Source organism: Acomys russatus, chromosome 1, assembly GCF_903995435.1.
Source record: "Acomys russatus chromosome 1, mAcoRus1.1, whole genome shotgun sequence".
Lineage (NCBI taxonomy): Eukaryota > Metazoa > Chordata > Mammalia > Rodentia > Muridae > Acomys > Acomys russatus.
Genome location: NC_067137.1, coordinates 53,080,431 through 53,103,571, shown reverse-complemented (window position 1 = coordinate 53,103,571; position 23,141 = coordinate 53,080,431). Strand labels below are relative to the sequence as shown.

The window sequence follows — 23,141 nt, the reverse complement described above, 5'->3', positions numbered from 1 at the left end:
ACGGAGAAAGCCTGTGGGTGTGTGTGTGGGGGGGAGTGAGGTGGGGTCCCTTTCTCACCTGCATCATCACTGGAGGGGCTGGGAGCTCCCTCTGGTTCAAGAGTACAATATCAGAGACTGGTATCCAAGAGGAAAGGAAGGGGTTGAGGTGGTGGTTGCATTTCTCAACCACTAAGCCCCTACTGTGTGATCATTTCACAGGCCTGCGGCCAGGGTTGCAAGAAGAGTGGTGACAGAGTGGGCCCTTCTGCCAGCTCAGTCCTCAGACCTGGGACTTCTAACCACCCCTCTATTTCACAAATGAGGAAACAGGAAATGAGACGGGGGGGGGGGCGGGGGGGCGAGAGGGGTCAATCTAAAACCTAAGAAGGCAGGATCCTTTTCAAATGCTTGTTCGCCTGCTATTGTAGCTGCTGAAAGTCATTTCACTGTCATTTCTGACAGCACCAACTTCCACTTTCCTCATGTCATCCAAGTCTGCTAGAGAGCTGTGCAGCCTATAAACCAGAACAAGCCATTTCGTAGTTGTAGGTGTATGGAGCAAGGACCAATGAACAACTACAATTAGTACTTATAGAGATACCCTGTAGCAGAGGAGAGATAGCAAGGCAGCTGGAGAGCCCTGGCCCCGCCCAGGGGGCTCAGATGCGCGGTGAATGTTCTAAGAGGTGCTCCACTCTCTAGAGCACAGGCTTGATTCAACCCAAGCTTCGCGGTCAGCCGTTCCCACCCCGTACAGGCCTTTGGCTTGTCCGTGCTCCCGCTCACTTAACACTTCTAAGCCAGGGTTCTTAGCAAAAAGGCTGGCACTTCTTCCTGCCCAGGACCTCCTCGAATGTGAAGATGGAAATTCCCAGGCGTGTGTAAGGGCACCTGCCGAGGGAGTTCTGCCGCAGAATCTGACACAGGAGGCTCACATCCAGAGCAGGAAAATAACCAGTTGGATCAGTGGGTGAGAGACTGGAGCGTAAACAGGGCTGAGACAAAGAAAAGGTCAGCTTTAAATGGGTCAGGAGACCAGAGTGGATGGAGGGGCCTGGACCGGCTCTCTGGAGGCCTGCCACTGCCCCACCTTCTCCAGGGGCAGGGTGACTCAGCACTTCCTATTATTACGAAGGCCAAACCCCAGAGGCCCTATCAAGGCTGACTGTTGTAAAACTACACTGTTCTCCTTCTGGCTCCTGGTACATTCTCTGTCTGCAAACGTTTGTTCCAGAAAGGATGTGTGCAACACATCCCAGCATTTGATGGTACTTTATGACTTTTTTTTCTTAACTTGAGCCAACATATGAGATTGGCCAGACTTTGGGCTGATGCTAGCTTCTTCTATCAGAATTGTCCCATAATAACTACCATTTGTTGGTGATCCCTAGGTGCCAGTGTTACTCCAACAGCTTTACTAGGACATCTTGTGTACATCTCAGAAGCTGACAGTGAGGTAAGAATTACCATGTCTGTTTGCAAATGAGAAACTGGAGGCTTAGTGATGATATGTTATGTGGTACCTGAAGAGAAACCCTCTGAAAGGCCTTAATAAATCAGATGGGGAGCCGGGCGTGGTGGCGCACGCCTTTAATCCCAGCACTCGGGAGGCAGAGGCAGGCGGATCGCTGTGAGTTCGAGGCCAGCCTGGTCTACAAAGTGAGTCCAGGATGGCCAAGGCTACACAGAGAAACCCTGTCTTGAAAACCCAAAAAAAAAAAAAAAAAATCAGATGGGGTCTTTAGTAACCTCCAACCAGTTGATTCATTTTAAAGAGAACACACACACACACACACACACACACACACACACACACACACACACCAGACAGACAAAAACCTTGCAATTGTGACGGCACTAGCATTATTTACAGAATCGGAGACAGAGAGAGCAGTTAAAAGGTCAAGCAGTTAACCTTTAGCTCAGGGTCACATTGTGTAGATTTAGGGCTGGTTCAGAGACTAGTTTTATCCAAAATAAGCTAACCTTAGGAATACTTTCATGAGATGGCATAAATATAGTTCAGTAGCCTACTACAGTTAAATTGTTCAAGGACTAAGAGTCTAACATAGGCCTTTTGAATCTTAAAATTATTACATATATATTCGTGTGTGTGTGTGTGTGTGTGTGTGTGTGTGTGTGTGTGTACATGCTCATGTGCCTACTGGTGTGAGTATAGTCAGTTCTATGGGTCCAGGGGCTCATACGCAGTTTGGTCCTCAGGCTTGGCTATGAGCTCTTTTACCGCTTAAACCTTCAATACTAAGAGCTGGTGCTTATAACCACAGACCATGGCTGCCTGGCAAATACTATAAATGGCTTGTTTAGATGAAAAAACAATTAGAACTTACAGAAAATTAAAGGCAGATAGAGGGGCCCAGAAGGTGGCAAGGAAGGGAGAAGGAGGGAAGCCTAATGGTTAATGCAATATTGTGGTAGCTAAGATGATACAGCCCCCCATGGCCAGGGGAGGTGCCACCTGGCAGAGCAAGAGTGTTTACTTTCTTTATATCTCTTCAAGATGGACATGTTTTGTTACCTCCGGTTTCCATGTATGGATTCTGCAGCTTTATTATGTAAGTCTAGATTCTTCCAGCCGCTTAAGACAGGAAGATACTCCACGTTACTAGAAAGGCATACAGCACACTGCGTGCCCTGTCTGTTCCTCTCTGAAATTACACTTTTACAGTAACTGTGTGCAGAGGCAGAGGCAGTGCGATGCTTTCCCAAAGTTAGCAGCTGTACACATTGTCCTCAGAGCCACATTCACTGACGGCAAAGGCTTGGCATTGCTTCTTTCCTTCTCCTTAGCCTTGGGTGTATAGAAAGTGACTTTTATGTCCTGGGTAGGGATGTGTAAATAAAGAGGTGAGGGGGGTTGGGAAGACTGATACTCTTTCTTACGTAACCGATGTTTCTTTACTTTGCCAATTGGAGAATAGGAAGCAATGGTCCAAAGATGATAATGTGGGCAGGGAGTGCAGTGAGGTCAGGGCGGGAAACTTTGGCCCCACAAGTCCAGGGGCCGGGGAGAGCTGGTTGGCACTTCCTGACCCTGCTTTCTTTCTCTTTCAATGTCTTTAAATCATCCCTTTCTTCCTTTCGGCTGTGTAAGGAGATGGGTCACGGGTTTAACACTAGCCTCCAGGTTTAGGCCTACAGCGTTTAGAAAGATCTCTTTCTCTGCTGTTGACGTTGTCAAACAAACTAGATATTCTTCCTTCGGGAGACACAAAACAAAGTGAGGCAAAACATTTTGCAATTTTAAGCTTCTTCATACTCACCACTCTTATTTCCTTCATTTACCCTTTGGTTTTTTGAGACAGGGTCTCTCTGTGTAGCCCTGGCTGTCCTGGACTCACTTTGTAGGCCAGGCTGGCCTCAAACTCACAGTGATCTACTTGCCTCTGCCTCCCGAGTGCTGGGATTAAAGGCGTGAGCCACCACCGCCTGGCCCTCATTTACCTTGTAGAAATATGTGCTCTCATGCATGCTTGTGAATATGCGTGTGTGTGTGTGTGTGTGTGTGTGTGTGTGTGTGTGTGTCTAAGAAGGGAACAAGCAAGAGGGAGGAGGGGTAATAAACATTCTTCCACCACTGAAATGAGCCAATTAAAGCCGAATTAGAGTATATAAATGCAGGTTTATTGGGGGACAGTTTTTGGGTGGGTTTACCAGTCCCAAGGAATGGGGCCAATGAAGTTGCCATGCAGAGGGAGACAGAAAAGTGGGGTGGGAGGTGGGGGTAGAAAGAGAACTCAAGCCTAGAGAGTGAGAGAAGAGAGGAGAGGAAATGCAGAGAAAGAGGTGGGAAAGGGGAGGGAACTAAAATGTCTGGATTACATAGTGAAGAGCCTCTGGGGGAGAGGAAGCCCTGCTCCTAGATAGAAAAGTTCAGGGCAGAGGGCGAGGTATCCTAGCCACACCCTGTAACAAGGTAGGGACAAAGGGATGCTGGGAGAACCTGGGGGCCAGGTCTGCTTTGGTTAAATAGGCACCTCAGCTGCTCATCCTGGATTTGAAGCCCAACAAACATTTTTTGTCCCCAGGGGAAAAAGGAATACCTGTGCACAGAGAAGTGACAGGAGTGACCCATAGGCAAATGGCGTTCTATAAAGGTACAAGGTGAAGCCCCCTGTTTGGATGAGGTAGTAATTTAATTTTAACTGGGCATGTTAGTTAGATAAGCCAAAGGGGGTTTTTGATTGCTGGACTTCAATACTTTGGTAGCTGGACTTTGGTAGTCAGCTTCTGGAGGAGGAAGTGGCCAAATTAGACCTTGGTGGCTAGCTTTAGGGATGTAATCTAATGATTTTAAGGCAGAGGGCATCACGGAGGAGGGCGAGCCCTGCGGGAGCCATGTTTGCCATGCTTGGGCTGGCCCGAGTCCCTTCAGCTGTTCTTTCTTCCTTTTGTGGAGAAGACTCTTCCAGGCTTGACTTGGCTATACAGATACACAAATAGAGCCATTACCTTCCTTTGAGGCGGCTTGTCTGCAAGTTAGACAACTCGGGCATCCCTAAAGCTAGCTGCTTCTCCCATCCTTCCTCTTGTTTTCACAGCTGTTTAAAATCAGTGCTGGGCACTGAGGCCAGGCAGCAGAGCTAGCGTGTGTCCGCTGCAGGGCCACTCTTCAGGTGGGACCCCTCCATTCAACCAGCTCAGCAACACACCAGAAACTTAACTGGCAGAGAAAAACAGAGGCGACAACGAAATTCTTGTTGGAACCTCTCACTTTTCTGGCAATCATTCTTCAAACTTACTTTATTTGGGGTTCTTTAAAGCTTACACCTCCCTTCCAGCCCACCTACCCTAGATAATAGAGAAAAGAGGTTAATGGGAGCAGGAGAAGTAGACCTTTTTAGACTCGGTTCAGGATTTAGATTTAGTCAGGATTTCAGTAGACCTGTTAAACAGGAACATCTCAGAGTGGAGTGATGAACAGCCAAAAGATGGGAAGCAAAACCAAAAAACCAAGCCTCTTGTTTTGGGTATACACACACACACACACACACACACACACACACACACACACAGAGTCAGAGGGTGTACTAGGATGTTTATCGCTTGGCAAAGACCATTCCCCAGAAAGAGGCAGTTGGTCTTCTAATGGACAAACATCACGCGTTCTGTCACAAGTCTGTTTGTAGTGGACAAACACTGTACACCCTCACACATTCCACACTTGGGATCAAAACAGAAACATGTTTACATCCACTAGAGGAAACCTGCATTTGCTTGCCTTCTCTTCTCCCATCTACCTGAATACTTGGGTGCACTCCAGGACTAAGTTCTCTGCTTTCTGTCCCTCTATGCTAAGTCCTAGGAATACAAAATGAATCGTTTGTGGTGCAGGGAGTCCATGGGGTGAAGTAGGAGAGAGAAAAGCAGATATAGACAAGGACTTTTTTTTCTCTTTTTCTTTTTTTTTTTTTTTTTTTTTTTTTGAGACAGGGTTTCTGTGTGTAGTCTTGGCTGTCCTGGACTCACTTTGTAGACCAGGCTGGCCTTGAACTCACAGCGATCCACCTGCCTCTGCCTCTGCCTCCCGAGTCCTGGGATTAAAGCCATGTGCCACCACGCTCGGCTCTAGACAAGGACTTTTAATTTGTTATATTGAGTGCCTAAATATTGTGATAGAGAGAGAGAAAAATAGATATAGACAAAGGCTTTTTTTTTTTTTTTTTTTTAAAGACAGATTCCTCTGTGTAGCCTTGGCTGTTCTGGACTTGCGTTGTAGACCAGGCTAGGCCTCAAACTCACAGCGATGCGTCTGCCTCTGCCTTCGCCGCCCTGAGTGCTGGAATTACAGGTGTATGCCACCTCTCCGATTAGATAAGACTTTTAATGTAGTATGTTGAGTACCTCTAGGAGTATTGAGTGTGTAGTGACAGAGGACGCGCTGGCTTGAGGGTAGAGGGATGCTGTTAGGGAAGCCTTCAGCGTTGTGGATCTGCAGTCTCAGCTATCCCCCAGCCTGACCATTAATAAATATTAACACAGAAGAGACGTTTGTTCAGTTTCCCAATGCCCCACCCATCCTCCTCAGTCAGGAGTTTATGAAAACAAAGAATACAAAGTTACAACTTGTCTCCCTGTACGAACAAGACCATCTCTAACAAAGCAAGCTTTTGGTTACAGAAGCAGAAACAGCTGTTAAAAAAAAAAAAAAAAAAAAAAAAAACCTTAACAGTTGGAGATCTTATTTTGCTTTCTACCTCTGTTAAGCATAGAGGTTTTAAACCTTTAAAGATAAAGTTAACCATCAGCACAACATGAGCCACAACAGGTTAGCATTATGCAGGAAACTGGGGAGGAGGAGAGTTTTGGTGAAGGAGAGTAATTCCAAGTCAGAAACAAATTTAGATGTGAGAGCTTTCAAGGAATTAACAAAGGATTCTGGGTAGTGTGCAAAGGCTAAAGTCAGGTTCTGAGAGCTACAGGTTTAAGGTACAAAGGGGTGAGGTCATAGAGGCTTCCCTTGGGACCCTAAGGAGGTTTCCTGACAGGACATGTCTGTCATATCGTCAGGGCTGCCTGCAGAGTGGTTATTCTGAGCCTTAAGGACGAAGAACATAATCCTATAAAGACTGTGTGAGTGGGAAACGCTCCAGTGTGGAGAGTTTTAGAAGTGGCGCAGTTACAAGGCAGAGATGGTCAGATCTTGAGTACCAGCAGTAAGAACGAAGAAAGAAATGAATCTGAGGAATTCTTAGGAAAATAAAATGAGTTGGTGGCTAAAGAGAAAACAAGAGAAAAAAAAAAAAAAAAAAGCAAAGATCACTCCTGGGGTTCCAGCTAGTGTGAGGCACCGGCTAGTGTGAGGGCAAGAGCCTTGGGGGGATGGGTGTTTTGCTGTTACTGCAGTGTGTTTAATCTTCATGGTCAAAGCTCTGCTGCGGAATCATGTAGGTGAACCACCCCTCTAGGTGAGCCACACCTCTAGGTGAGCCACACCTCTAGGTGAGACACACCCCTAGGTGAGCCACACCTCTAGGTGAGCCACACCTCTAGGTGAGCCACCCCTCTAGGTGAGCCACACCCCTAGGTGAGTCAAGTCTTGCCTGGATCTAGTATTTAACTGAGGAGAGAAGCAGACTTGCCCTGAGCGTGGCACGGTCGGGTGGGTTGGGTGCCTGACAGTTAATAAATAAGAAAAAAAATACAAAGTGAACTGAGAACCCAACCTGCGCTGAGAGTCCTGACTATGGACACAATGTAGCCAGTTTTCTCAAGCTCCCCACGGCTACATTGTCCTCTGGGAAAAAAAATCCTCCTTCCTTAAGCTGCCTTTGTCAAGCACGTTGTGACAGTGATGAGAAAAGTCATGCTGACTGCCCATGAGGTGGTTCATCCGGAATGTTGAGACTTAATGCCAAGACTCTTGTGTGGGTCTATTCAATGGCTTTGGAGGAGAAGAGACCCTGGAAATTTTGTCTCCTGAAATATATACTCCTTCTCTGAAAGAGGGCCCAACCCTATTTCAGCTGATATAAGCTGCAAATACACAACCGGAATCCACTGCTGCCCAGTCCCCTCCCAGCTCATCCATTATTAGCACCTGGTCATCTCCCCCAAACAGCTGCCATCGTGTCTGCCCCATGCTCAACACATTGGTCACGCCAGTGGCTTTTATCAACGTGACAGTCGAGCCTTGGAATTTCCCTTTGCCTCCTTTATCTAAAATTAATTTCCCAGCAGATGCTGATTGTTTCAGGAAAATGACTTTGACCTGTTGGTTAAAGTCCTTTGAGACCTATCGCTTTCATGTGACTGTTTTGTTGAACTCTCTTGTTTGCTGGTCATTTTCCATGGAACCCCCAGCAGCCAGTCAGCCGTGACTGCTGTTTGACCAGTCCCCTCCCTACAGAAACCATCTGACACTGGCATACGTCACCCTTGACTGTGGCGTGTGGTCACACTTCAGAATTTACGTTTCAGAAATATAAACCTTTGATCATTCATTATGTAATAGTTCCACTATCTGGAATATAGCTCATTGTCGCCTGCAGTCCTGGGGCTGGCCTGACCCATTCTCTCGTCGTTGTTGGAGGCATTATCACCTGATAAATTACTTCTGAGAGTTCCTCTGCTACCCGAGCAGATGCTCTGCCATGTATGAAAAATCTAATTTCACTTTCTAAGCTTTTTCTCCTCATAACATCCCATCTGCTTCGATAGATTCTCATTCAGACACACTAAAATGGGACCCGTCGTATCAATTTATTATCTCGGTAATCTCAATAAACAAAACACTCTCACCGTGTTCCTATTTTAGGGCTGAGGTAGGCCTAGCATCGTTCTGAGGAAGAGCAGGCTGTTCAGCCTTCAGTTACAAAAGCTGGAGCCCTCTTCAGCTGCTCGCTGCCTGTCCTTCAGTTTTCTGTTGAGCAGGTGTGATCATGGGAAAATTCTAGAGAAGTAAAATGAAGTTAGGATGTGTTTCCTTCAGAAGACACTTCTGAGTCACATTGTGCTGTGGTAAGGGCTTATACTAGATTTTTCTTAGGGCTCTTTTACATACTGTTATGCTTGAAACATGTTGTTGGGTAGAAATCAGAGGTATGGTGAACCTGGTGGCACCAGCCAAACTCTAGGGACTTGTCCTGATTAAAGAGCTCAGGGGGAATAACCATCATCATTCCTCATAAAAGAAAAAGTCATTTCAAATCAAGCCTGGTGTCGCATGTCAGCCATATAACCCCAACAATTGGGAATTGGAGGGAGGAGGATCGAGGGCTGAAGAGATGGCTCAGAGGCTGCACTTCCAAAGGCCTTGAGTTCAATTCCGGCATGTAGGCACACATGCAGGCAAAACACTGTATACATAATAAATAAATAAATATTTTTTTTTAAAAAAAGGAGTTCCAAGACATCCTCAACTACCATAGACAGTTTAAGTCATTTCCATAGGGAAAACAAGAAGATTTTGGTCCTCAGCAATGCTGAACAGGTGCAGCAGAAGTTGGTGTGTGTATGTGTGTGTGTGTGTGTGTGTGTGTGTCTGTCTGTCCCTGTTCTTCTTCCTCCTCTCACTGTGTATTTTGTTCTTTCTATTCTTTACCCTCTGCCATTCTTCCCTCTCTCACACATAGTCCTGGCTATCTCTTGTCCATAGTCAGAGCCTCTCTCTCTCTCTCTCTCTCTCTCTCTCTCTCTCTCTCTCTCTCTCTCTCCTCTTCCAGATGCCTCTGGCTGTTCTCTTCCTCATATCTACAAGAAAAGCATTCCCCTTAACCATACCATGGAGTGGTCACGTCATCAGTTTGAAGTAGGTGGTGGTGGGAACACGGGAAGGAGTTGAAAGGGCGTGGTGGTGGGCATCATGTAAATCCAGCATACTCATGTATGAAATTCTCAGAAAAAAATTAAAGATTTTCCCAGCTTCTGGTTTTCATGAATTCATACAGCTGTTCCTCAGAAGTCGGGAAGGGCCATTCCTCAGAGCTGGGTCAGCTCAGGGTTTTGAGGTGGGTGGATTTTTGTTAACTTCATCTTTTCTTTCTCCCATTGTCTTCCCTCATCTTTCTTTTTCCTGCCTTCCTGCTTCCTCCTTTCTGGTGTCCTTGATCCTAAGACATTTTCTGCTCATTATTTTTCAAGCTGTGCTGCTATTTTACTATCAGTGTCCCCTGTTCTCTGTTGTGGCAGGCAGTGTGTTTCCACTGTTAGTGGCTCAGATGACATGAAGGGAGCCGGGCAAACAGAAGGCTAAGAGGAGACTGATTAGACTTCCCTGACTAGAAATTATGAAGGGAAGATACAGAGCATCCTTCCCACTATTGTCCTGTCATCTGTTTCGAGTAGATCTCAGCATATAAATGTGTGGCGATGGGATTCAACTTGTTAACTCAACAGAGCAGCTCTGTGGCCTTCTTCATGACAGGGGGTTCCGGTGCTACTGAGGGGTGGTTAGTATCCCATCTGAGGTGGAGAATGGGAAGGACACACAGCATGTCATACGTGAGATCACCTAGAATCCAGGTTAAGAAAGAGGTGCAACCATTTCTCAACAGGTGGCTGGCTGTGGTTTGCCCTCCCCCACTTTTGTTGCGTCTGTGTCATTCTTCCTTCCCTGTGTTGTAATCATGGATGAAAGTATGCAGGGCACTAGGCAACTCCCTTGCCCTGACCTCCATAACCTGTTTGTTTTTATTAATTATAATTTATTTTTAGAATGAGTACAGAAAAAACAAAAATCGTGCACATTTATGGGATGTACTGGGATGTTTCCATACATGCATACTTGTGAAATGTTCAAATCAGGATAAGCCGACCAGTTTCTTTTCTTTTTCTAAAAAATATTTTCCTTTTTTATTTAAAATATTTTACACAAAGTTCCCATGACCCTAACTCCTCCCAGATCTATATAAAAATCATCTGTATATTTAAGACATTTCCCCCAAACAACAACAACTGTATTGGAAATGCCAAGTAGTTTTCTTTTTCACTGACTGTTGGAACCAGAGAGAAATGACATGGATCATAGCCTTAAACAAACGGGTTCCTGTCACAAATAATGTAATATATTCTTGAGCCATCTGCATTTATAACCAAAGGGAATTGCTTACACTGCTTCAGTGGGAGACTCAGAAAAGCACCACGCTGAGAGTAATATCTGAAAAGGGAAAAGAAAGGTGTGACTACAAATGCCACCTGCTCGTTGTGACCTTTGGAGAATCTCCTTTGTGTGGGAATTGCAGTCATCTGAAGCTGTAAGCCTTATGAAACAGTGTCTCCACATTCTGCTTCTCACCCAGATGCTTGTGCTCACAAGCATTCTATCTCGTCTGGCATCTCCTCCAGCCTAAGAACTCCATAAATATTTATCAAGCCAACAAGTGGCTCTTGTTGCCTACTCTACTGCACTAGAAGCGGGAGCATGGTAGTCATCAGGGCAGCCAGCAGCCGTGTCCTCTGTTGCCTTCCGTGACTACAGGAGAATGACTGCCGTGAGGCTTTTACATTCTACTTCTTTGGGTCCATTTGTTTTGACCATCAAAAGTCAGTTGTTGGAGAGTGCACTGCTCTTTCAGAGGAACCATGTTCAGTTCCTGGCTCCCACATCAGCTAGCTAACAAATGCCTGTAACTCTGAGGAATCAGATGCCACTGGCCTCCTGGGCACCCACACTCACATGCACACACCTACACAGAGACACACATGCATACCGTAATTTTTAAAAATGTTTTTTTTAAATCAGTTGTTGTGGGGCTAGGGAGACAGTAGTGTTTGTCATATAAACATGCGGGCCTGAGTTGGGTCCTCAGTGGATAGTGTGATGGTGTGTGCTGGTAACCCCAGCACTGGGGAGGCAGAGGCAGGCAGATCCCTCGGGCTTGCTAGCCAGCCAAGCTAGCCTAATTATCAACCCCCCAGGTTGCAGTGAGACTCCTAATCTCAGAAAAGCAAGATAGGTGGTTGTTGATATCAGAGGTTGACCTCTGAGCTAACACACACACACACACACACACACACACACACACACACACACACACACACACACACACACACACTTGTTGAATACCAGGCACTGGCACTATAACTGTAAAGTGGTTCTTTTTTTTTTTTTTTTTTTCTCTCTCTCTCTCTAATTCTTGCAATAGTGCTGTAGGGATTTGTGTTTGTGTTTTCATTCTTTCAACAATTATGTGACAGTCTGTGTTAGATGCTAACATCACAACAGTGAGCAAGATGGGCAAGACGCCATCTTCATGGCACTTGGAAGCTGAGCCTTAGAGAAAGTACCTGAAGTTAGGATTCCAAACATTTGTTCCTTCTGTAAAACAGCAGCAGTTGTTTATAAGGAGCCTGCATCTTGCCAGGCCTTTCCACCATGGCTTGTTTTAAACTCTTACACAAATCCTGTGTATTCAGCATTATCTTCAACTTATAAATAAGGAAATCAGATCACGTGGTGTTAAATAACTCTCCCAAGATCACAGAACTAGTAGCTGGCAAGGCTACAAGATATATGGTGGTCAGCTTAGCCCAAGGCCCCATGTTGCTGCCCCTGGATTCTGCTCCCTAGGATTGTGGCTAGGACAAACTGTCCACAAGCCTGGTGCTGTAGGAACTCATGGCCAGCAGGCAAGTAAAACTGATAAAGTTCTAAGCAGAATATCCTGAGGCTGCCCAGAAAGAATAAATAATCTGCCTGGAGGTCAAGAGGGGACTTAATGTGAGAAGTCCTTGAAAACTGAAGCCAAGGGAAAGGGTTTTAGTCAATAGATCTACAGGGTACCGCTTTCAAGTAGAAAATGACCTATTATTCAGTGGAAACACAATAGATGAGAGATTATTTTACTCCTTAATCTTACTTTTGTTGCTATTGTTTTGCTCAACAAATAAATTCGTTATATAAAACTTATTGAGAGGGAGACTGGATATCATACTGTGATGTGTTTTAATTTCAGAGATATTAAACTGCATAAGCATATGGATCTATAACAGAGAGTTGTGAAAATACTAGAAAGTTTGACTGTAGTCTCATGTTCTCTGTAATCAAGAAACTATAATATCACTGGTAAATTATTGAAGTTAAAATGATTTTTTATTAATTTATTCATATTACATCTCGATTGTTAGCCCTTCCCCTGTTTCCTCCCATTCCTCCCTCCCTCCCACTTTCCCCCTTCTCCCCTCCCCTATGTCTGTGATTGAGGGAGACCTCCTCCCCCTATATATGCTCTTAGAATATCGAGTCTCTTCTTGGTAACTTGCTATCCTTCCTCTGAGTGCCGCCAGGCCTCCCCATCCAGGGGACATAGTCAGAAAAGGGGCACCAGAGTTCGTGTGAGAGTCAGATCTCACTCTCCACTCAACGGTGGAGAATATCCTGTTCGTCGGCTAGGTCTTGGTAGGGGTTCGAAGTTTACTGCCTATATTCTCCTTGGCTGGTGCCTTAGTTTGAGGAGGACACAACGACCCAGATCTGCCTATCATAAAGTTCTTCTTGTAGGTTTCCAGGACCCTGTGGATCCTACTATTTCCCCATTCTTCCATGCTACTCTCGCCTAAAGTCTCAATAGGATGTCCTCTCCTCTGACCCACTTTCTTGGTAAGTAAAGTTTTTCATGGGACGTATCCCTTGAACTAGTGTTTTGATATAAGTGAGTATATACCGTTTGTCTCTTTTTGCTTCTGGGTGAACTCACTCATTATGATAATTTCTAGATCAATCCATTTGTCCACAAATTTCGGGAATTCCTTGTTTTTAATAGCTGAGTAGTATTTCATAGTGTAAATGTACCACAGTTTCTTAGTCCATTCTTCTACTGAGGGACACTTAGGCTGTTTCCATGTTCTGGAATGTATAAAGCAGCTATGAACATGGTTGAGCATATGTCCCTGTTGTGTGGTAGGGCATTTTCTGGGTATATTCCAAGGAGTAGGATAGCTGGGTCTTGAGGAAGCCCTATTCTCATTTTTCTGAGAAAGCGCCAGATAGCTTTCCAAAGTGGTGGTACTAGTTTGCATTCCCACCAGCAATGAAGGAGTGTCCCCCTCTCTCCACATTTAAAATGATTTAAAGTATGATCTGGAATAAAATGACTTTTTCTGCTCCCCCCCCCCCGCCCCTGCCCTTGGTTTTTCGAGACAGGGTTTCTCTGTATAACAGCTCTGGCTGTCCTGGAACTCATTCAGTAGTCCAGGATGGCCTCGAACTCACAGAGATCCACCTGTCTCTGCCTCCCAAGGGCTGGGATTAAAGATGTGCACTGCCACCACCTGGCCTGGAAAAAAATAACTTAAACACTTAACCATACAGTGTTTTTAATTTATAAATTCGTGACTTTATATACCATCTAAATTTCATTTGGGGGTTTTCTTGGTTAGTGTCCTATTGCTATGAAGAGATACCATGACCACAGCAACTGCTATAAAAGAAAGCATTTAGTTGGAGCTTACGTACAGTCTCAGAGGTTTATGCCATTATCATGCTGGTGGGAGAATGGTGGCATGTAACAGAAATAGGTAAGGGATCTGCATCCGAACCTGCAGGCAGTAGGAGGAGAGAGACACTGGGACTGGCTTGGGGTTTGAAACCTAAAAGCAACCACCCAGCCCACAGTGACATACTTCTTCCAACAAGGCTACACCTCGTAGTCCTCTTCAAGCAGTACCACTCCCTGATGACGAAGCTTTCAAATATACAAGCCCATGTGGGCCATTCGCATTCAAACCACCACAAGGGTGTTTGGGATCTAGCTTATCTGCCCATACTGTGTTACAGAATGACTGAAAAATAACTCAAATACGTATCAAAAATCAAAACCTAACACTATCCATATAACTATGGTTACTTATAATTTGACCCAGACATGATTCTTTGTTACTGGCATAATGAATATAGACTGAGAATCCCCAAGCCCCAGATGCCAAATTTTTGGATTCTGGAACAATATACATTTCAGATTGTTCAAGCAGTACAATCTGTGCAAACATTTCCAAATCTGAAAACTCTGATATCTGAAACACTTCTGGCCCTAGGTGTTTTGGATGCTGGATAGACAGCCGGCAAACACACCACGGCAGTCTTTCTTCTTGACTCATCTTGTTTTATTTAACAGCTTCCGAGGAGTTACGTAGACCACCTTGACCCGGCTCTTCTGAGATGCTGCTGTACTCATTTTACAAGGCGCTTTTGATAGTCCGTGTTAATGGTAGACACACAGATACCTTATTTGCAGCCGTATTTTTGGCTACTTCATTGGGTTCTTTTACTTACCACCCTTCTCCGCCCTAGTCCTGTCTCACAACGCTAGGTAAGAGAGAAAGAATAGAAGGGAAGTGGGGTATGGGTCTCTTTAGACTACTTCCTGCTGATTAGGGGCATTGAGTTCATTGGGGCAAATTTGATTTTTGACAATAAGATATCCAATTTCTTTTACTTGTCTCTTTGCACACGACCACTTGACCAACTGTAGCAACATGGGGAGCAGCAGCTGACAAAGGCCCTCTCAGATTTATACCCTCTCAAGAGACCCTAGAATTCCAAATGTGAACTATCTTCAGTTGGCAAAATTACACCCTTCCTAGAGTGTGAGACAAATCATAGTTAGCTGTTGTAGATGATTTGAAGCAGCCTCGTATCCCACATGTGGGATTAAAACAAAAATATATTCACATAACATAACTGTGTTTTTACAGAAATCAAAATTCTCACTACACTTCTTGGCAATAAATTGTGTGGGATTTTCAGTGAGTGGTAGCAGCAGCATTACCTTTCCACAAAGCCTCCTCAAAATCAGATTCCATATGTAACCTCCAGGTGACCCAGAGCACCTCTGAAAATGTCAGCCTTCTCATAGTGATTACTCCAGGCCTTATTCTCATAGAACAGAAGTTTCCCAGAACAGTAAGTCATTACTAAAGCAGAGAAAGCCTGGATATGGTTCCCTCATTAAACCAGCCAGTGTTCGTCTGTAAAACATGAGTCTGACAACATGGTTATCATCATTAGCCAGAGGCTGTCTGCAGTCCCACAGACTATGTCATGAAGCTGTCATGGTAAGCGTCATTTTCTTCTGGCTGGATATTATCTTTAAGGAATAATGTTTTATTGGAGAGCAAACTGAGTTGGAATTTACCAATCCAAAGCTGAGGCAAAAGAAGTGTGTGTGTGTGTGTGTGTGTGTGTGTGTGTGTGTGCGCGTTTAAAATGGGAGTGTCTGATCAAAGAAGATGTTTTAAACAGTGAATAAGAGCTTAATGCAGCAACAAATACAGTATTGGTCGCCAAAGCATGTGACAAAGTATTTTGATTCACCATCCAGAGCAAACAGGTAAGAATGGCCATATAGGGAAGATTTGAATGTTGAATATTCACTATTGATGCTAAATGGATGGCAGTATTTTTTTCCTTATGCGGTGATAATTGAATAGTGGTTGACAATTTATTCATTGACAAAATAGTTGTCGGGTGCCTTGTCTGTGCCAATCACTGGGCTGGGTGGTTGAGATAAAGCTGCATAAGGCAGAACACTGGTGTACTATGTTCTGTTCCAGGCAACCAATGCTTCATAGAAGATAGAAAAGGCAGGAAGGAGGGAGGAGTATGTTCTAGCTACAAAGGAGCCATGAGGTCTGGGAAAGTGGACATGCTATTGTCTCCTGTACTGTAGCTTAATACAAACAAAGTGTTCGACATATATTATACATTTCTAGACTTGCTGCTTGTCTTAGTGTTCTATTACTGTGAAGAGACACCATGGCCACAGCATCTCTCTCTCTCTCTCTGCACTTCTTAAATTCATTTTATATCTTGGTCATAGCCCCATCTCCTCCTAATAGTCTTCTCCTAATCCTCTCCTCCCCTCCCTCCCTAGCCCCCTCCCCTCCCCCATTCCTCAGAAAAAGGAAGCTCCCTCCCCCCTTCCCATACATTCCAGTTCATCAAGTCACATCAGGACTGACTGTGTTCTCTTCCCCTGTGGCTTGGCGAGGCACCCCTGCCAGGCGGAAGTGATCAAAAAGCAGGCATCAGAGTCCATATCAGAGACAGCGCCTTCTCCCCTTACTTAGAGGACCTACATGAAAGCCTGAGCTGTCCATCTGTGTAGGGAGCCTAGGTCCAGTCCTTGGCTGGTGCTTCAGTCTCACCAAGCCCCTGTGGGCGCTGGGCTGCAGCAACTCCTATAAAGGAAAGTATTTCATTGGGGCTGGCTTACAATTTCAGAGGGTTAGTCCATTCTCATCATGGCAGGAAGCATGGTGCTGGAGAGATACCCAGCTATCCAGATCCAGAGGCAGCAGGGAACAAGAGACTCTGGGCTTGACTTTGGCCTCTGTAGACCTCAAAGGCCACTCCCCAGTGACATATTACACCCTTGGAACTGGTGAGATGCTTAGTAGTTAAAGCTCTTGTAAGCATGAGAACTGAGGTTTAGATCCCCACAACCCACATAGGTGGGTGTGGCAACCTGTCTGTAATTTCAGTGAGGGAAAGGCAGAGAGAAGTGATCCCCAGAGTGAGCTGGCTAGCCAGACTAGCTATATTAGCAAGTTCTAAGTTCAAATAATTGTGAGGCCCTGCCTCAGGGAATAAGGTAAAGAATATTTGTAGGCAGGCATGGTGGTGCATGCTTTTAATCCCAGGCAGAGGCAGGTGGATCTCTGTGAGTTCAAGGCCAGCCTGGTCTACGGAGTGAGTGCAGGACAGCCAAGGCTACATAAAGAAACCTTGTCTCAAAAAAAAAAAAAAAAAAAAAAAAAAAAAAAAAAAAACCCAAAAATAAAAAAAGAATGATTGTGGGCCGCTGTCACACTCAGGCCTTCATATGCATGTGCATACATGTGCAACCACATGCATGAAAACATTTATGCATACACATGTATATCATACATATAGAAATGAGGAAAAGAAAAAAGTATGTTTTAAGTACATGCACTTGTTAAATATTGGAGTCATTATTTTCCTTGTGACTATGATAAAATATCCAACCAAAGCCACTTAAAAAAAGGAAGGGTTTATTTGGTTCACCATTCCAGGACATAGGCCATTGAGGCAGAGGATGTCATGGAAGCGAGAGCTTGAGGCAGCTGGTCAATATTGTGTCTACAGTCAGGAAGTGAAGACCAGTAAATCCTCACGCTCAACTCAACTCACTTTCTCCTTTTAGTCAGACCAGGACCCCAGTTCATGGAGCGCAGCCGATAGCACAGAATTAAGGTGGGTTTTTCCGAGTCATTTCCTATAATTAAATATTCCCTCACAGCCATGCCAGTGCCTTTGCTTTGTCTCTCCATGAGTCTATATCCTGCTAAGCTGACAGTCTTAGCGATCACCACTCCACCCCTTGTCAGTTTCACACCTAAACACGTCCTTCTGCAGGTGGAGCTTTCCCCTCCTTATCGTCACAGGCCTATGGCCGTCTCATGATGCAAATACATTTAGCATGACTTCAAAAATACTAATGGGCTTTACCGATTCCAACAGTTTAAAAGCTCAAAGTATCTCTGAGATCAAGGCAACTGTAAGCCCTATGATAAAAACAAACAAACCAGTTTAAAACTTTCAATGTATATTATCATAAACACTAGAAAAGAAAGGTCAGGCCAAAGCAAGACAAACGCCTAGCAGCTCCAAGAAACACCAAATCTTGTAGCTCTGCATCTGGCATTTTGGCCTCCAGATGAAATCATTTGGGTCCAACAGGCCTGATTGGCCCCTACCCCTCTAGCTCTGCCATCCGTGTACAGGCTCTCTCTTGAGCGGCAATCACTCTGCATGCAGCTCTCCTCAGGAGATGCTACATGGTTCAAGCATTTCATGCATCCTACGAGTTTGCAGGACTCTGACCTTGAAATGCATTGCCTGGCCTCAGTAGCTGCCTGGAACTGTCGTTCAAGACTTCACGACCCCCTTAACCTTGCATATTTCATGCTTGCAAATCCCATATTGTGTGTTTATATTGCCTGGTTCTGATGCTGGTTTGAGACCATAGTTGTATTTGTCTTTGTGTGCTGCCCTGGGAAACACTTTCCTAGGCAGTTATTTTCTAGAATCAGTGAATCCTTTCCGTGGCTCTCTCAGCTTAGGCTCTCTTTCTAATGAATTTACATTTTCTGAAGTTGGAGCCTTTGATGGTAGGACAGGCCCCCACTGCTGAGCAGGGTTTTCTTTAACAACCTCTCCTCAGTGTGTGCTTGGGCTGAAATGTTAACATTTTTGTTGTTTTTGCAGGTTTCTCTGTGTAGCCTTGGCTGTCCTGAACTCATTTTGTAGACCAGGCTGGCCTCTGCCTCACAGAGATCCACCTGCCTCTGCCTCCCTGAGTGCTGGCATTACAAGCAAATACCACTGTGATGTGCTAACATTAGCACTTCTATAGCTGTTTTCCTAATAAACTAAACATTTTAAAAATATATTTAGGCCACACCTATTGGCCCTTTTCACTGTAGACCTGGGTAACAATTTTGAACTTATTATTAATTAGTTTATTTTAAATTTAATCTCATTCAAGTTTTCAGGGTTTGGGCAGATGATAGCCACATTCTTTCCTAGAATGTAACTGGATTGGCCTCCAGCCCAGTTCCCAGCAGCGTCCTTGTTCCCCTTGAAACTGAGCACTGGCATTTGTCTCCACATTCTTGTCTTCCAACCCCATCAGAATAACCCACTTACCTACACTTACGGTACTCAAGCTTTTCAATCCCGAAGTTCCAACTCCTCCACTTTCTTCCATGAAACCAAAGATCTGAGAACCACGTGACAAGGCTTATTACAGTAAGACCCCACCTATCATGACAAGCTTTATATATTAGTTACTTTTCTCACAACTGTGACAAAATAGCTGAACAAAGCCACGAATAGAAAAGTCTATTTTGTCTCGTTGTTTCATATTCATTCAAAGCAGGGAAGTCACAGAGGCAGGAGTTTGAGGTAGCTGGTCACATTTGTCAGGAAATCCTGTTCAGCTGCCTTCATTTTATTTGGTCCAGGACTACAAACTATGGAATGGTATGGCCTACCACCCAGTTTTAAGGGATTTTTTTTTGCCTCAATTAACCTAATCTAGATAACAATGCCAAAAGGCTTATAACCTAGGCTTTCTAGATCCAGTCAAATTGGCAATGAAGGTTAACCGTCAAAGGTGTTAACATGTATTTGACTTAATCCTCCATCTGTGGGAAGTACTCTTGCTTAGTACCATTGTATAGGAGAGGAATGTGAGGCATGGTGATGTGGTAAGTAGTTGAACCAGAGTTTCCTTCCTAATTGTCTCATTCTAGAAAATGCAACTTCACTAAAAGCTATGCTATTCCTCAGGACAGAAATCTTTCCACAGCAGAGGACAATGTGTTTTGAAGAAACAGAAGTAGGAAATGGAAAGTCATGGGGATCTGCCTCAGTAAAGTCATTCTTGTGGCTTAGCTCAGGGCATGAAGTAGAATTAGGAATGTAAGATGTAAAAGTATCATTATTTGACTGATGCAACCTAGCCCTAGTCCTGAAAGCTTCTAGCCCCCATACAATCATATCTAGGCCTAGAATGTTTTTAGCCTCTAAGATTTATTGATGAATAAGTTCACCCTTTCTAGCTTGTTCTGAACTCTGGCTGGCGGGTTCAACTCAGCTGTTCTGGTGCAAGACCTCTCCAAGATGACTGATTCAAACTGGCTTCTCTCAGCTTATGACTGAATTGCTCTGCTTGGCCTCAGACTAACTCTGGCAATCTGTTCTCATCTTCTGGCTCCTTCTCATTATCTGGCTCATCTGTCTTCACCTGTGTCTAGCTTGTTCTCTCTTCAGCCTCTCTGTAAAACTATCATGTTAAACTGCCTCCTCTCCCCCTCTCCCTCTTTGCTGCTCTCTCTCTCTCCCTCTCCCTCCCTCCCTCCCTCCCTCCCTCCCCCTCTCCTTTTTTTTCTGTTCTTATGATAGTTGGGCAAATCTTATTCTGTCAGATCCTTCTCTGATTCATCACTTTGCCTCTCAAATAGGGATCACTTTCTTTTTCTTCTTCTTCTTCTTCTTCTTCTTCTTCTTCTTCTTCTTCTTCTTCTTCTTCTTCTTCTTTTTCTTCTTCTTCTTCTTCTTCTTCTTCTTCTTTCTTCGTCTTCTCTTCTTCTTCTTCTTCCTTCTTCGTCTTTTCTTTTTTTTCTTCTTCTTCTTCTTCGTCTTCTTTCTTTCTTTCTTCTTCTTCTTCTTCTTCTTCTTCTTCTTCTTCTTCTTCTTCTTCTTCTTCTTCTTCTTCTTCTTCTTCTTCTTCTTCTTTTAAGTTTTTTGGGATTAAAAGCATGAGCACTGTGCCTGGCTTAGGCATCACTTTAAAACATGGGTGCTTCTTCCTAAAAACTAAATTTACCTTCACTGTTTGGGACTTAAAGGTGTGTAGTAAGGGTGTGCCTATATTGTAGCCAGAGGGATTAATGGCATATGCCCTGTCTGCATTCTAGCCAGATCACACAGATCTAAAAGGTCTTTAGATGAGATTAGAGGGGCCATGTTGCTGCATTAAAATTCCTTTATAGTAAGCCGAGGCTAAGCTGTACTTCATAATTTTACTGAGAATGAAATATGAGAATAGAACCTAGATATAGTTCAGATATGGAATAGTTTGGTATGAGGTGAACAGTGAACCTATTAATGGAGGGGTAGGGGTGGCTAAATTTTCCACTGGTTGAATTTTGGGAATTGGTACCACATAAGTAAATACTGGAATGTGAGTTTTGGAATTTGGGATTAGGACCAAAACTAAAAATTGTTTTATGTCCTATCTGAAGAATTTCAAACTATTGTTAATTATTTGTATCTCACTAATGTGAGATCAAAGTACAACTATTGATTCCATCTTAAAATAAGGCCAAATGTTAAAAACAAAAAAACAAAAAAACAAAAAAAACCACAAGAAAGAAACCAGTGAATCTGGCCAAGCCTATGCACACAAATTACTTTATTTATAAAAGCAAACTTGTAAGCAGGTATTTTAATTTATATGGTGTGAAAATGGTATTGTAGTACTGTTTATACTTCTGTGGGTGGGAGAGGGTAGATTAAGGTAAAGACGTAGAACTTGGGATAACAAGTATGTAAGGAAACCATAAAAGTATAAAAGTTGCAGCCTGGTGTGGTGGCACATGCCTTTAATCCCAGCACTCGGGAGGCAGAGGCTGGTGGATCGCTGTGAGTTTGAGGCCAGCCTGGTCTACAAAGAGAGTCCAGGACAGGCAAAGCTACACAGAGAAGCCCTGTCTCGAAAAACAAAACAGAACAAAACAAACAAAAAAGAATAAAAGTTGCTTAATCAGCCTAAGCCTTCTTAATTGCATTGTAAGAAGCAGAACCAGGAGACAAAGGCAAATTTGTTTGGATAGATGCATAAGTGCAAATAACTGGGTCTAGAAGACACTTCCTGCAGCCTCACAATAAAGAATAGCTATGAAAACAAAGGGAATAAAAAAAGAGCCTTAAAAAAAAAAGAGCCTTCAAAGAAATAAAAGTCATACCCTTATTAAATAACTGTGGTCTTGAGAGTGGTGTTCACTTCATTTTCTCAGTGTTTGGAATATGGAGAAGGCACCATTGCTTACTCACCATGACAAGTCTGATTTAGAAGGAAATATAACCATTCATGAATCATAATCAGAGTCAGCCATCTGGGGTACAACTGACAGAAAAATAGATTTCTCCTATTGGAAGAAGTTCCAGTTAAGAAAGAAAATATGTTGCCAGTTAGCAACAACAAACAATAAGGAAGAGTCCTATTAGGGCCATGAAGGGAAAGGAAACTGTTAATTAGGAATGCTAAGGATGAAGGGAAAAAAAGAGAAGAGGCAGGAAAAAGAAAGATCCCTCAAAGCCAGTCATACATTATACAGTGGGTGTGGAGAAGGAAACTCTCCAAATAGAGAGTTTTAACAGGGTGTCCTTGGACAGAAGTCTGTGGAGGCGGCATAAAGTGGGCAGTATCCCTATGTTGGTACATTCTACAACAAAACAGCAGATGACAGGAATGAGGAATTCAAAGACACTTTATTTCTTCAAACATATGGGACCTTTGATGGAGATACAGGGAGAGTTGAGTGATTATTTTTACAAGACTCATTGCTGTAGACACTGAGAATGCTAGACATTTGCCAAATGCTATCATTTAACAAAGATAGTTAGATATAACAGAATTGGTTGGGATGCTGTCAGCCCCAGGCCATAGAAATTAAATAAGGTTGACATATTTGGTTAAATATTTGAAGTACTCACTGTTCATGTGTCTAGAGGTGTTGGGTAGTGCCAGCTACATGACTACAGAACCTCATATCGGTTCTTTTGCTGTTGTCTTTTGCCAATATGTGTTAGATTTTCTTGTTCTATGGTTGCAAGTGGCAATATCCAGAGAAAGACAGGAGTATCTTTTTCTTGAGAAGGACAATTACTTTCCCGTTGCTGCTTCTTCTTCTTCTTCTTCTTCCTCCTTCTCTTTCTTCTCCTCCTCTTCTTCTCTTCCTCCTCCTCCTCTTCCTTTCTTCTTTGGTTTTTCTTTCGTTCTTTTTTTTTTTTTTTTTTTGTTTTTTTTCAAGACAGAATCTCTGTGTAGGCTTGGCTGTCCTGGACTCACTTTGTAGACCAGGCTGGCCTCGAACTCACAGGGATCCGCCTGCCTCTGCCTCCCGAGTGCTGGGATTAAAAAGACAGGGTTTTGCTGTGTACCCTTGGG

The 23,141-nt window shown here is 43.9% G+C and overlaps 1 protein-coding gene across 1 annotated transcript in view; it reads left to right on the top strand.

The window, feature by feature from the left end:
- Positions 1–1,112: 1,112 nt before the first annotated feature.
- Ifrd1 (interferon related developmental regulator 1) overlaps positions 1,113–23,141 on the top strand; it is a 47,161-nt gene continuing 25,132 nt past the window's right edge. The window contains exons 1-2 of the mRNA XM_051145090.1: positions 1,113–1,250; positions 1,374–1,438. The gene's annotated coding sequence lies outside the window, so the exon portion shown is untranslated. The remainder of the gene's footprint in view (positions 1,251–1,373; positions 1,439–23,141) is intronic.